Genomic DNA, 15742 nt, shown 5'->3' on the forward strand with positions numbered 1-15742 from the left:
GCCCTTTTCGTTCTTCCCTTGGCCCTATCTGTCAACTTCTCCACTTGGGATCTTCGGACTTTTCTCTTTCCCAGGGTCTCAGACTTGGAAGGGGATGGGGATTGAGTTGGGTTCCTGAGAGACTCTCCGAAGCATTCACAGAATCATCTTGCCAATTATAATTTGACTGGAGGGAAGGGAAAACTGTTCCCCTATTAGCCCCTGTTATTGTCTTAGCTCCCCAAAATTTGCAGTCCGTTTATGGATCTGTGTCTGGGGTGCAGAGGGTGGGGTATGTGGAGTGTGGGGGATGGATGGAGAAGCTCTCGCTAGCGCTGCCTGTGGTCAAATCTGTTCTCAGTCCCATCTCCAGCGCGCACACACAGACACACACACACAGACACACACACATACACACACACCCGCTCTCTCGCTCTAGCTCTCTTCTTCTCTCCCTCTCTCTCCCTCTCATTCCCTGTCTCCTTCTCATTTTTTTTTTTTTTTTTTTTTTTTTTTTTGGTACCATAGAGTTGCACTGAAAACAGAAGATAGAGGGAGTCTCGGAGCTCGCCATCTCCAGCGATCTCTACATTGGGAAAAAACATGGAGTCAGCTCCCGCAGCCCCCGACCCAGCCGCCAGCGAGCCGGGCAGCAGCGGCTCCGAAGCGGCCGCCGGCTCCAGGGAGACCCCGCTGAATCAGGAATCCGCCCGGAAAAGCGAACCGCCGGCTCCAGTGCGCAGACAGAGCTATTCCAGCACCAGCAGAGGTAGGGAGGGTGGAAAGAGGGGGATAAGGGGGGGTAAGGGAAGAGTGAGGGGTGATGGGGGAGGACTGTAAGGGGATGGCCCAGGAGGCCGGGGGCATAGGAGGGGGGGTCGGGCTGCAGGGCACAAGCAGCCCGGGCGCTGGCAGCAATACCCTGACGTCGGGGCACCCCACTGCCCGCCCCCCCGCGCCCCCCACAAATGTTGCAAACTTTTGCAGCACGTTCCCCCGTTGCAGGAGGAGGTGGGCAGTTGAGGAGTGGAGAGCGACAGGGTTTGACAGCTAGCAGGCTATCCCAGGGTTTACATATATATCTGGATATGGATGGATGTATGGATGTGTTTTTTTTCTGCAAAGAGAAGGAAAACTGCGTTGCCGAAATTAAATACGTTACCAAAAAAAAAAAAAAAAAAAAATCGGAGTGTGGTGACCGGGGACCGAAAGAAACTTTTAAAGTGGCAGTGTCCTTTTTAAAAAGAAAAAAAAATATATATATATTGTCACCTCCCGTTAGCTCCTTATTTCTTCTTAACAAGTTTCCCTTTACCCCGACTCTGCGTGTTGGGGTTTTGTGGGTTGGGGGTGGCGGCGAGGGGGCGGAGTCAATGATCGGTGAAGTCTAGGGGCTGGAGAGGTTGCGAGGTCTGGGTGCGTGTCTTCACTCGGAGACGCTTGTCAGTGGATTATTATTATTATTTTTACTTCGGGGCTAGTGTGTATGCATGTGTGTGAGTACGTGTTGGGGGGTGCGTGTGTGAGTGGAGAGTGGGAGGTAGCACCAGAAACGTTCCCACTAATTTGTTGAGCAGGCAACTGCCATAGTGGATACGCAAGTTTAAAGAACCAGGGTAGCCCAACTCCCCCGCCCCGGGATGGAGTGCGTGTGCGTTTGTGTGTGTGCGCACGTTTGTGTGTATGTGTGTGAGTGTGAGTCCCTCTTCTTAGAAGACAGAATTAAAAAAAAAAAAAAATCCAACGTTAAGAAAGGAGGAGGGGGGAGGAAAATTCAAACTTATTTCTGCTTAGAAAATTGCCTTCCCTCCCCGCGGTTCATGGAGTGTTTCCGCCAGAGCCTGGGGATGGTCAGTGTAAGTTGAATGCTGGTTGGATGTTGGGATCAACACTCCCCCAACACCCCCTCACCACCAGCTAAGAGTGCTTTTTGAATTTTATTTTGATGTTTCTGAGGAGACCCGTCAACACCCTCCTCTGCGACTCCCCAAAGCCCCATCCCACTAAGGTTGCTAAGTGGAGTGGAGAGTGGCTAAGGGAGCGCACTCCCCTCCCTCTGCCTGGGAGACTAGTAGTCAAACCTGGTTGCTGGTGGGTTGTACTTCGGCGGGGGATTGGAGAGGGTTGGGGGGGTAGTGGTGTTTTAGGGAATGTATTTATCTGAATGTGCCTAGAGTTTCCAAAGAGAACGAAGCTGCGGTTTTAATTACTGTCGTAAATAATTGATAAATCACGCCTGTCATTCAGGAGGAAGTGAGCTTTCGGGCGGGGGGGGGGGGGAACCTTCAACACCCCCCCTTCCCGGCCTTGTGAGCCGAAATCCTACCTCGGCCTTGATCTTGCACCCCTTAGACCCTTTTCCCAGTCCCTGTCCGAGGATCGGGAAGAGCCCCAAGGGGGGGGGCAGTTTGCGTCCCAACCCCCTTTGCTCTCTAGTTTAGTTGGTGGGAGAAATATGGCTGATCATGTGTTGGCTGTTTTACAGTATCCCACCCCCCACCCCCACCCCCACCCCATCCCTTTTTGGCCACACCCCCTCCCCCTGTCCAGGCGTCTTCCCATTCACGGAATCCAAGTACAGTAAAACCCATCAAGATGACACCCGCGAAAAAAGAAAAAAAAAAAAAAAACATTTAATTAAAGGCGATTTCCGAAGAGTGACCGCGCCGAACCGCAGCAGCTTGGGTGGGGAGGGGGACAGTCCAACGTGTTGGGGGTGGGGGTTGTTGGGGATCGGAGGCCCGGGGGCTCATGCCAGCCGCTGGGTGAGTTTGAGTGCAGAAGGCTTTTGGCTGCAAAGAGTATATTTAGACCCTGAGACGGTGGATTTGGAATGCGAGCCGGTTATGTAACAGGGTTAATCAGAAACACTGGAGAAAATTCCCTTCATGTGTTTCGGAGACTTTTTTTTTTTTTTTTGGAAGGAGAAGCACTAGCAGCGATAGTATTTAGAAAGCTCTGATACTTTCGGGCCCTGAATTAGCCCCCGCCCCTTTCCTTTTTCCCCTCTCTCTGGTTCTCTCTCCCCACCCCCCCCACCCCAAACCCTTTTGCTGCTAGCATCTTCAGGTGTCATCCTCGCCAGAAGGTGTTCTTGCAGGAGGAGGATGGGGTGGCAGGCAGCAGAACTGACTAGCAATTGGGTAACTTGCTGTTCTTGCAAATTACATAACGCCCGGGCAGTCGGCCCCCTCATGCACTGTTAAGAGACTAGGGGCCGAGCTGTCCCCAGAATCATAAGGCTGAGGCAGCAATTGGGTTCTGACACTGCTAACCTGCTGACCCACATCCCCCCAGAATCTCCTGACCCCCTCCTTCTCCAATCTCTAATCTTTTCTATTATGATGTTTAATGGGAGGGCGAAGGTTTTTTTTGGGGGGGTTGTCTTTTTTTTTTTTTTTTTTAAAGCAAAACACCCAACTCACATACTGCACGCAGGCTCTAGGTTATATAACAGTCTGAATGGAAAAAGGAAGGTCAGAGATGGAGGCATCCTTGTAGCTAACACAGCAGTAGTAAAAGCTTCCAGAAATTGTGTGCATTTGCAGACTTTAACCTCAGATGGAGCCTGGGCTTCTCAGGGGTACTAATCTTTTGAGTGTGTGTGTGTGTGTGTGTGAGAGAGAGAGAGAGAGAGAGAGAGAGAGAGAGAGAGAGAGAGAGAGAGAGAGAGAGAGAGAGAGAGAGAGAGAGAGAGAGAGAGAGAGAGAATGTTTGCCTGGTGGAGGAGAGTGATTTGAAAATGGGAAATGTTTGGGTTTTCAGATGATGTAATGGAGTTGGCAGAATATTCAAGTCTGCTCTCTGAGTGTAAGCAGTAAGAAAATTGGAGCTGGCATTCACTATTAATGTTGCATTAATTACAATATTGAAAAGGAATTAACCTACATACTAGGTGATTATGCTTTTTTAATACTTAAAACATAAAGACTCACAACTCTTCAACAAAAGCAAACATGATCACTTTATTATAATTAACATTTTTAGCTTCCTTGATAGGAGATTTTGGCATTGGGTGAGACAGGATCTTTTGTTTAAGAAGTTTTGTTGTTCTTGTTGTGGACTGTTTTTTTCTAGAAGAAGTACCAGAGTAAATTTTGAGGCAAGCCACATCTGGAATCCAAGAAGGATGTGGAATTAAATCCTAATGACATTGAGATGACCTTATGGGACAGTACCAAGAATGGATTCAAGGATGGAAGAGTAATTGAATGTTGTTAAATTCCTAAGCCTCTGTGAATGAGTGGGGGTGGGGGGGAGGGTATGTACTATATTTCCCAAGCTTGAAGAACCAATGTTAGAATTTTTTTTAATCTGAAAGAATTGCCCTACCTCTATACCTTACCCTAGCCCTCCCCAAACAGAAAAAAGTGCACAGAATTATAGTGATTTTATTGAAACTATTCAGTTTTCTAGGTAGTATTAATCTTGGCTGGTGTGATACTGCCCACTCTTAAGAGATGCAGCAGAAAACCACAGTGAATCTTTAATTTAACAAGGCTTTCAGTGACTTCAGGGAGCTATGAGCATTGTGACATAACTGCTGTTAAAACCCTTTTTCAGGATCTCATTATTATATGCATGCCAGAAGCCTACATATTTTATTTCACTAAAGTTATCCTCACAGGACTATATACAGTGCAGTCAGTTTACAACATACGGACTGATGGTTGAAGGCTTTTAGGGCAGGCCTACACAAGGGAAAAAGTGAAACCAAAAGATGGAATTAACACTCAAAAGCCTGGTTAGATAAAACTGAACCCTCCCAGAGTTCAATTTCAATGGACTTAAAGTCAGTTAAGCAGGTCTATAAGAGTAGACTTCTATAAAACTGTAGTAAAATCTACAAAAGGTCTTTGGCTTGGAATGTCCCCTTTCTCCTTCCTCCACACTTCCTCTTCTCCAGTAAGCTATTGGAACTCTTTCTAGAGGCTGATTCTCAGATCAGTGCTTCCTTCATTCGGACTTGATTCTCTGTAGTAAACAAATAATGACCCCCATAGGTTGAGAAAAGGATTCAAATCCCTCATCAGAGGGATGAAATAATTATTTTTTAAACCAGGCGACTTTAATTTTCTGGTAAATTGCTCATAAAAACATTTATAATTATACCCTTTAAAATGTAATAGAATAATTTTAGAAATGTATTGGATGATAGTTGCGATAACCTTTTCTAATGCTTCTCCCATTATTTCTGAAAAGAACTGAATTATTAATACAAAAACTAGGTTTCTGCTAGCTAATACATTCACCTCAGGCTTTTTTTACGTACATCACCTGCTGCAATTTTCCAAATTCTATTGGTACCATGAAGGATTCTTAGAATTAGAAAATATCTTTCTGAAACTGAACTTAGGCCTGCTTTGACATCTCCTTAGAATAAGGTAACAGGGACAGATAAGTTCTTTCAGTGAGCAGAAGGAATGTCGATATACACAACATATTCTTCTGTTAAGCTTTACACCAAACTTCTAAGGTCTGATGTGAAGAGACATAGAATTTTAATTACAGTAGTCACACTACAGGATGAAAATATACCAAAGTTCTTTGGTGACACTTGAGCTACTGCTCTTGGAAGCAAAGAGAATGCTGCCTTACATACATACACTGGTCTTTGAAAAGAGAAAAGTGTTAAATCAGTAGTTTGCTCCCTAGAAGTAACTAGTACTTCTCTTTTATTATTTTGCAAAGCTCATAGAATATATGTTTAGAGCTGAAATCAATCTCCAAGGTCATTAATAAAGCTGAGACATAGACTGATAAAGTGACTTGTTCTGAGTCACACATGAGGATTTGAATTCAGAGCTACTACCTTCTAATTAGTGTTCTACCCAATAAATAATCTAGCTATCTTTCTATGTCCTTATTTCTTCTTATTCTTTCGACTCTAAAACTCTGATGCAATATCAGAGGGCATGGATAGGACACACGAATTTGAGAAATAGGTTATCAATTGGTATAAATCTATATTTGTCAGACTGAATATTCAAGGCACTTCCCTCCCCATGTATCTATATATTCTGATAAATTCTGCTGCTCTATCAGCTGTAAGCATTTACTTTTGTAACATGTAAAACAAAACACAGACTTCATTTCAGGCCCTTGGAAGAGAATAACGATACTAAAGATCCTCATCATGACTAATTATATCATGTAGCGGTGGTTCTTCAAGTAGGGGCCCAGATACTCTTTCAGGTGGTCCAGGAGGTCAAAACTAACTTCATAATAATGTTAGTTAGGATGTCTTAATGCCTTTCTTCAATTTTATTTTGTTCCAGATTTTCTCTCTCTGCCTTCCCCTGTCCCATTTATTGAGAAGGGCAAAAAGAAAAACTATCAAAAATATGTATAGATATGCAGAACACATTTCCATAGATGATTTAATTTCTAATGTGTAAATATCAATGGAATAAACCATATAAACAGAAGTTCTTTAGACAGAGTCTGAAAAAATTTGTAAACCTGTAAAGGGGTCCAAAATTCAGGCAATTAGCATATATTCAGCATTTACTATGTGCCAGGTACTATGCTAAGCACTGATAATATAAATATAAGCTGAAAGATAGTTGCTGTCTTCAAGAAGCTCATATTACATTGGAGGAAATCAAGTAAAAGGATGCTTAAAAAGTATAGGAAGGAGCTGATGAAGGTACCTGGCACATAGAGAAGGATGGAAGCTCATGAAAAGGAATGATGACAAGGCTGGATTGGGCACTGTCTTTAATGTGGTGATTCTGGGAGAAACCATCCAATCCCCCTTTTGGGAGTAGGGGAAAGGAGTAGAGAGAAAGGGGTGCAATTGTATTATCTGGATTCCAGGGCTCCAGGGAGTTTCCATGATGAAGAGGTTGCAGAGGCATGATAAAGGCCAGAGTATAGCCTGGAGAAGACCAAATGAGGTCTAGTACTGCATTTAATCTACTAGAAATTCTGAAGGCATAAATCAGTCTTTTAATAAAGACTTTATCTCCATTTAGCCCAAGCTAAATTGGCCCCTTTGGTTTACTTTTTTAGTTGATTTCCCCACATATAACATGCCTCCAAAAAAATTGACATCTTGTTTAGCATCAAGTAAAAATAGGCCAAATGGGAATGACTTCATTAAATTCTTAATCCAGAAGATATGATTGATCAGTCAACCATTCGCTTAGAGGTAGGAACCAAGCAACATCCGAGTTACAGGACATTTTTACTTAGAAAATTATTTTTCTCAAGTGATTTCATGCACTGCTAATTCCTTGAAATATTTGCTTTACCATCCCCAAAATAATTAGTTATCACATCAGGCAAAATCTCTCAACATCCTTATCCTGCCCCACCTTCTTACTCTAGAAAACTACTCAAATATTTAATTACACATCAGTATAATTTTTGATGATGATGCACATCTTTTGATCTTAGGTCAGTGAGGAGACATATATTTGGGTGAGTGAGCGCCAAAAAGTTAAATCAGTACAGGAGAAAAAATGAAAGGAGCATCTGACCAAATTCAGCAAGAGCTTAGTAGTAAACGCCTCAATAGCAAGATGAGCTCATCTGTATAGAGCCCTCAGTGATTAAGTCAACAGCCATTTAGAATACAGATCTGACTTTATTTTTAATAACAGCTATTTGGTTTTAGCCATAATTTTGTAGTAAGATATGCTTTTTTTTTTTTTTTTGCTTTTAAGTTTGGTAAAGAACTCAAGCTAGAGAAGGTCCATTTGAAAATTCATTTTAAATCAGCTTTGAACATAATTTATTAAAATATGTTCTAAGAAATTAGAAACATATACTCTAACCAGTTTTTTAAATAGTTGTCAGTAGATATTAATAGACAGTAGGCTATCAGAATTATTGGGGAGAAGTACTAGAATCTGATTTTTCTAAATGGGAGGTAGCAGGAATGCTTTTTTGTTTGAACACTTTTGAAAATATTTTTAAAGTATGTGAGTCTAATTTCCTGCCTTAGCATATCAAGCATAGCCAATATACTTGGGTAAGTCATGATTTTGACGGGTAGGTTTTTTTCATTGCTGTAAAGTTGATTATTTTCTTTCTTGGAAAAAAAAAATTGGGTCTCTGATAGCACTTTTTTTTCTATTGTAATTTTGCCTCTTTCTCTTCATAATGACATGCTAACTTAGGTTTAATTATTTTCTCCTATTCAATTTAATGTTTTACTTTGTAAGAAAACTGGAATTTACAAGTCTAGAGTCCAGGTTACTCTTCCTTCTAATCTTTGCCTACTGGCTTCCTTCACTTCCTGAAAGTCCCAACTAAAATCCCATCTTCTACAGGAAGCCTTTCTCAATCCTTCTTTCAGGTGCTTTCCCTCTAAATTATTTACTATTTATTTGTGTATATATAAAGCTTGTTTGTATCTATTTGTTTTCTCTCCCATTAAATTGTGAGATCCTTAAGGATATGGACTGTTTTTTATCTTTTTTTTTTTTTTTGGTATCCCCAGTACTTAACACACTGCTTGTCACTTAGTAAGCATTTAATAAATATTTGACCGACTGATTCTTCTCATAGAGTTATAATGAATGCAGTTCTCTACTTAACACTTAATTAAAATGTTTAATATATTGGTAACACATACCAATATGTATTGGTAATATAATAAGTAACAAGTTAGGATACTTAAAATGTGAATTTTCTTTTATGATAATAGAATTTCTGGTCTATTCCTTGCTTCTTTAAAGAAGCAGGTATTCATAATGGATATATTGCAAATTTGTAGCAGGGCATTTTAAAGCTTTCAAGTTAACAAGCTTTATGAAGGAAAAAAATTAGAGATTGTTAGTTGTAAACAGTTTCATTGCCATCTCCCCCAAAAAAATTTTTTTTAAAGTGCAGGGAGGGTTCATTGGACCAACATGGAATGCAAACCTGGAACTTTGGGAAAATTGAATTTGGTTAGAATTGTCCCATTCACCTTCATTATTCTCTTTGGTTATCTTGACAAATCTTTGATGTCACCGTCTCTATTATTCACCCCACACCTTTTGGAGTTCTCTTGTGACTGTGCAATTATTTTTGCTTTTGGAGAAAGAAATAAAAGTGATTGTCTAAGGAAAGTTTAGAAATCAGGAGTTTAGCATGATAAGGACTAATGTATTTCATGTAGCTAGAATTTTCAGCAGCCACAATTTCAGCTCCAGATTTTTTTCCCTTAATTTCAATAAAAATGACAGCAGGGTTCCAGGTATCTCGTGTTAATGCTAAAAGGAGGATTTAGTAACAATTCCCTTGTGTTAGTAAGAGAATAGATTTTTTTTTAAAAAAAGCAGTTCACATCCTTAAATGACATTTTATCATTACACTCTGTCTTGTTGCAATGACTTGCAAGGCTCATTAGAAAAATGCTTTTCAGCAACAATGAGGTGGAACCTATTACTGGGCTTCTGTATCCAAGACTCCTAGCATCCCAAGCCAATATTCAGATGTGAAAGATCTTCAGTGCTTGAGCTAGAGTGACCATTAGGTATCCTTCAATAGTGACTACTTACTACTAAGAGCATATGCTTCCCCATCCTGCTGAATGTGGTATGGCCTTTTACATTGTCAGCCAGAGTCCTTCCTGCTGCCATTGCCTTCTAGAAAGCTCAGTAAAAGTGGAAAATAAGAAGCAGATGTCACAGCTTTAAAGAGGAGAAGACAGACTCCATAGAGGATAAGTGATAAGAAAAGGAAGTAAATGGCAGAAATGGTATTTGAACCTTCTGAGTTTTGTTAGTATCCTTTACTCTGTACTATTATTTTCCTCCAACAAATTTCTCTTGATAAACATGTTTTATAAACCTCAGAGTGCTAACTAGATATTATGATCACTTACCATAAGCATCCTGTTGCAATGGAAGTGCTCTTTTGGGAGTCAGAGGTCTTGGGATTGACTCCTAGCTCTACCCTTTACTGCCCATTTGACTATAGGACCCTCACTTATTTGGTCTTCAATTAGGGCAAGTGTCAAACTCAAATAGAAATGGGGGTCATTAAACTATATATAAGGATCCCTGTAGGTTGTATAATGACTTAGTTTTAAAATGTAATGTTATCTGTGTTTTATTGCATTTTTGTTGGTTTTATTAATTATATCCCAATTATATTTTAATCTAGTTTGAGATGCTCTGTGGAGTGTTGTAGTCCAAAATTCAGCAGTGAATTTCACATCTTTTCAACTTTAAGTCTACAAGCTTTATTATTATCCTTATTCTTCTCATCTTTTTCAGTAGAATTCAGATAGAACTGATCCTGAGACAAATCACTATCATCTATTTTTCTTTTATAATGCACTGGGAACCCTCTATACAGGTAGATTAAGTGAGTGGTTTTTTTTTTTTTTAATACAATGTAATATAATGGAATACAAGAATTGAAATTTTAGCTCACTTTCAGGTTTAATCCAAGTATCTTTAACAAATTTCAGTAGCAAACAGTGACAGGAATGATGCTGATGATGACTTTTAAGATTTTATCTCAAAAGACTATCAAGGTCTTTAAAATGTTTGGTACATATGATTTCACACATATAACAAGTCTTATATTGCTTACCTTCTAATGGGTAAGGAAGGAACAAAAGAGGGAGAGAATTTGAAACTCAAAAATTTTTCATTAAATGTTTAAAAAATGTAAAAATAAAAACTACCCTAGGGGGTAGGAAGGGAATGAAGCAAATTACTGAACAATGATTAAGTTTTTAGGGTCCTGGGGGTAGATCTAAGTGATACTCACCTAAGTTATAAGTATTAATGTGTCATCTATAAGAGAAAATGTTGTCTTGCCTTGGAGGATAATCTGTCTGAATTTTGATAAAGCTATTTTTAAAAAATGAAAGTATGATAAGGATGTTGTTGTTTGCATTAGTAGTTAAGGAAGAAAACTAAACATTTAACATCTTAACCCCATATACACACCGAGTAGTTTTTATTTATTTTAAATTTATAGTATTTATTTCACAATTCAAATTTTGAGTTCTAAATTTTCTCCCTCACTCTACTACCAATTGAGAAGGGAAGCAAAATATTAATTATATATATATATATATGTAAAACATATTTCCATATTAGTCATGTCTGAAAAATAGAGAAAAGGATAATTCAATTTGAACTCAGAGAACATTTCTTCTTTCTCTAGAAGTGGATTATATGTTTTCATCATGAGTCCTTTGGAATTGTCTTGGACCATTTCATTGATCAGCATAGACAAGTTTTTTCATAGTTGATCATTATTACAATACTACTGTTACTGTGTACAAATGATTTTTTGATTTTCCTCACTTCATTTTATTTCTGTTCATATATTCTTGCAATATTCCTCCCCCCCATACTATTCCACAGTCACTTTTTACATTACAATAGTATTTTATCATCTGTACCATGTATGTTCAGCCATTCCCCAAATTATGAGGAGCCCCTCAATTTCCAATTCTTTACCACCATAAAAAATTGTTATAAATATTTTTTACATATAGGTCTTTTTTTTTTCTTTGATCTCTTTGGAGTATAAACCTACTACTGACATTGCTGGATCAAAAGGTATGCACAGTTTTATAGACCTTTGAATATAGCTCCAGATTGTTCTTCAGAAGGGTTGGATATGTTTAGGAATCTACCAATAATTCATTAATATATTTTGCTTCCTCCTCTCCAGAATTTGTCATTTCCAATAGGTATTAGGTGGTACCTCGGAGTTGCTTTAATTTGCCTTTATTTAATATTTATCAATTGGGGAATGACTTTTATAAATTTGATTCAGTTCCCTATACATTTGAGAAATATTCCCTCATCAAATAAACTTTCTATAATTTTTGATATTGCTTATTTTCTGTAATACTATTTAGCAAAATATAGTTTACCTGATTTTATTTTAATTTGATCTAATTTTGCTTTTGCTTTCTTTATAATCATGATTATTACCTCTAATTTTTTTTTACTTTTATACTTCAGCTAAAGAATAATAGATTATGCTCCAGTCCTTTAGTTTAACTCTGTGTATGTCTTTCTGTTTCAAGTATGTTTTTGTATACAGAATATTGTTGGATTCTGGTTTCTAGTTCATTCTGTTACCTGCTTTCATTTTATAGGTTAGTTCATCCCATTCACATTACAATTATGATTATTGACTGTATATTTCCCTTCATCCTATTTTCTTCAGTTTTTCCTTCTTCCTCTTTTTGATCTTTTCCTCTTCAAAATTTTACTTGATTTCTGACTGCCATCTCCCTTAGTCTTCCCTCCTTTTTGTCACTTCTCCCCAAATCTTTTATCCCTTTTCCTTCCTATTTCTCTATTGAATAAAATATATTTCTATACTCAACTAAATGTGAACTATATATATATATTCTTCTGTCTTTGAACCAATTCTGATGAGAGTAAGGTTTAAGCATTACCCTCCACCTCTTTTTCCCACTTTCCTCTCCACTATAAAAGCTTTTCTTCACCCACCTGTTTTATGTGAGAAATTTTCCCCCATTTTACCTTTTCCTTCTTCCTCTTTCACAATGCATCCCTCTTATTTAACCATAATTTTCTTTTATTTCCTTTTGGGTTTTTTTGGTATATAATCCTAATATAATAACTCACACTAAGCCTTCTGTTTTTTTAGACTTCTATCTGTCCTAATAATGGTAATTTTTTTTTTGGCTGAGGCAATTGGGGTTATGTGACTTGCTCAGAGTTACACAGCCAGAAAGCACTACCTAACTGCCCCCCTAATAATGACAAAATTCTTAAGAGTTACTAGTATCATATTCCAATCCAGGAATGTTTAATTTTATTTACATTTACAGTTTAACTTTATTAAGACCTTTATGTTTATTCTTTCATGTTTACCTTTTTATGTTTCTCTTGAGTCTTGTATTTGAATGTCAAATTATTCTGCTCTGGTGTTTTCATCAGGAATGCTTGGAAATCCTTTCTTTCATTAAATATTCATTTTCCCATGAAAGATTATAAACAGTTTGTTGTGTATGTTATTCTTGGTTGCAATTTTATCTTCTTTGCCTTCTAGAATAAATATTCCAATTCCTCCATTCCTTTAACATATAAGATTCTAAATATTATATGGTCCTGACTATGGCATGGTATCCTGAAGTCTCCTAGCTTCTTGCAATGTTTTCTTCTTGACCTGGAAGCTCTGGAATTTGGTTATAATATTTCTGGGAGTTTTCATTTTGGGATTTCTTTCAGGAGGTGATCAATAGATTCTTTCAATTTCTATTTTGCCCTCTGTGTCTAAGTCACCAGTCCAGTTTTCCTTGATAATTTTTTGAAATATGATGCTTTTTTTTTTGATCAATGTTTTCAGATTGTCCAATAATTCTTAAATTATCTCCCCTGGATCTATTTTCCAGGTCAGTTGCTTTTTTCCAGTGACATATTTCATGTTTTTTCTCCTATTTTTCTATACTTTGACTTTGCTTTATTGTTCTTTGAAGTGTTATGGCATTTTCTTCTTTCTCAATTCTAATTTTTAAGGAGTTGTTGTCTTCAGTGAGCATAAAAACTTCATTTCAGTTACTGCTCTTGAGGTGAGGCAGAATGAAAGAATTAGGTGAACACCCAGATTAGCTATAACAGCTGGTGATCAAAACTCTGAATAATCCAATTTATTGCTCTGAATTTACAAACTACTAAATTACCAAAAACTAACCATCTGAAATCCATTTTGTAGGTTATATGTAGATAATAATATGATATTTAATTAAAAATATAGCTTTTTAAAAGAAATATTAAATTAATATTTACTTTTGTTCTTATTCTGTTAGGGAGCTTTCTTTTCCCTGAAGGGGGCCTAAAATCTTTAGGCATAGATATTAATTTCTAGAATTAGAGTAAAAGAAAGAGAAACAAACCATCAGAAAAAAAATTCTATTGTGCTGATACTATTCAGAGGGTATGCAGTATATAAGAATATCTCTTTACAAACATATTTTTATTTTAAGGTATTGTGAAAAAAGGTGAGGGGCATGGACCCCTCTATTAGTCCATGAAGTCTACAGATCTCTTCACAGGATAACATTTTTAATAACATAAAATAATATACAAAATATGGTTTAATTTTTTGCTTTTTTCAAACTATCAAACCCTCTGAAATCTTTTAGGGCCTATGAATCCCTGATTAGGAAAACTTGCATTAGAAAGAAAACAACCCAGCTCACAAGTAAGGAAGAAAATAGAATTGATAACTTTGAATTGACTCAGGAAATAAATTCCATACTTAAAATTATCTTTAACTAGCAAGTGAAAAGGAGAAATTTGGGTCATTAAGAAGTAATGGGGAACTTGTCAAGAATATCAATTGACCAAAAAGCAGATAAAGAAATAGATGGAAAAAGAGAAAATCTAGAGATCTGAAGGTCAAGATGACATGTATCCTGGTGTGTTAAGGGAATTGGCTGGCATATTTATCAACTCTTTGAATAAGTTCTGAAGAATTATGAAGAATTGGATAAATATGGAGAAAAGACAACCAGATGTGATTTTGACCTTCAAGAAAAATAGTTCTTTTCCTATTATATATAATGTCAAAAATGGGGTAAAGGAAGAAAAAGGAAAGTAATTATTAAAAAGACAAAAATATGAAAATATCGTGAATTCCAAAGATAAATGAACAATAAACCTCTTAAGAACTCTAAAATTTGTCAGATAAGATTTATTTTTATAGAATTGTCAAATTAGTGAATAGGAAAATATGATGATGCTAAATGCATGGAAGCATTAATTTAATTCTCCTAACATACTTCTGATGAGAGTATTGCATTAGAAATGATGAGGCATCCATGAGACTAAACTGTAGGTGTAAGTCTCAGTTGTCTAGTAGAATGGAGCAGTGAGGCAGAGAGGGTAAAAAGAAAGCCAAAGATAAACATTTTAGCATTTCTAGCTGTCTTTCTCACTGGTAGTGTTTTCTGGGTGCCTCCTAATAGCACTGTTTTTTCCCTATTGAATTCTTATCCCTTAATTTTTATTTTATTTATTTATTTATTTTTGTTCAGTCGTTTCACTCTGGTCTGTCTTTTTGTGACTCAATATAGAGTTTTTCTGGCAAAATTACAGGCGTGGTTTGCTATTTACTTCTCTGGCTCATTTTGCAGATGAGGAAACTAAGGCAAACAGAGTAAAGTGACTTGCTCAGGATTACACAGCTGGTAAGTGTCTGAGACTAGATTTCGCCTCAGGAAAATAAGTCTTCCAGACTCCACTCCTGGTGCTCTATCCATTGAGCCACTTAGCTGCCCTTCCATTCCTTAAAACTCAAGTCAAATTCTCCCCCAGGACACTTTCCCCTATCCTCACAGTTATGACATTTCTCCCCTTCACACTGTAATTAGCACTTTATTTAAAATGTTTTAATTAATTAATTAGTTTTCTAGTTATGCATATAAATTCATTTAAAAAAAACATTTCCTTATGAAATTTGAATAAAAGGAAAAAAATAACATGATAGAAAAATAAAACAGAAGAAAAAGGAAAAAAGAAGTGAACAGAGTATGTGTTGATTCACATTCAGTCTCCATAGTTTTCTCTCTGGATGTAGATGGCATTTTCTATCCAAAGTTTATTGGAATTGCTTGGATCACTGAACCACTGAGAAAACCCAAGTCTGTCACTGTTGATTATCACAATTTTGCTGTTACTGTGTAAAATTCTATGTATTCATGGTTCTACTTGTTTCGCTCAGCATCAGTTCTTGTAAATCTGAGAGGTATGAGACAGTACCTCAGAGTTATTTTAATTTGCATAGTGATTTTGAGCATTTTTTTTTATAACTACAAATG

At 37.4% G+C, this 15742-nt stretch overlaps 1 long non-coding RNA gene across 1 annotated transcript in view; it reads left to right on the top strand.

The window, feature by feature from the left end:
* The first annotated feature begins 439 nt into the window (after nt 1-439).
* LOC141558148 (uncharacterized) overlaps nt 440-15742 on the top strand; it is a 145808-nt gene continuing 130505 nt past the window's right edge. Inside the window, exon 1 of the long non-coding RNA XR_012486978.1 lies at nt 440-748. This is a non-coding gene — a long non-coding RNA (uncharacterized LOC141558148). The remainder of the gene's footprint in view (nt 749-15742) is intronic.

The sequence above is a fragment of the Sminthopsis crassicaudata genome, chromosome 2 (genome assembly GCF_048593235.1).
Source record: "Sminthopsis crassicaudata isolate SCR6 chromosome 2, ASM4859323v1, whole genome shotgun sequence".
Classification (NCBI taxonomy): Eukaryota; Metazoa; Chordata; class Mammalia; order Dasyuromorphia; family Dasyuridae; genus Sminthopsis; species Sminthopsis crassicaudata.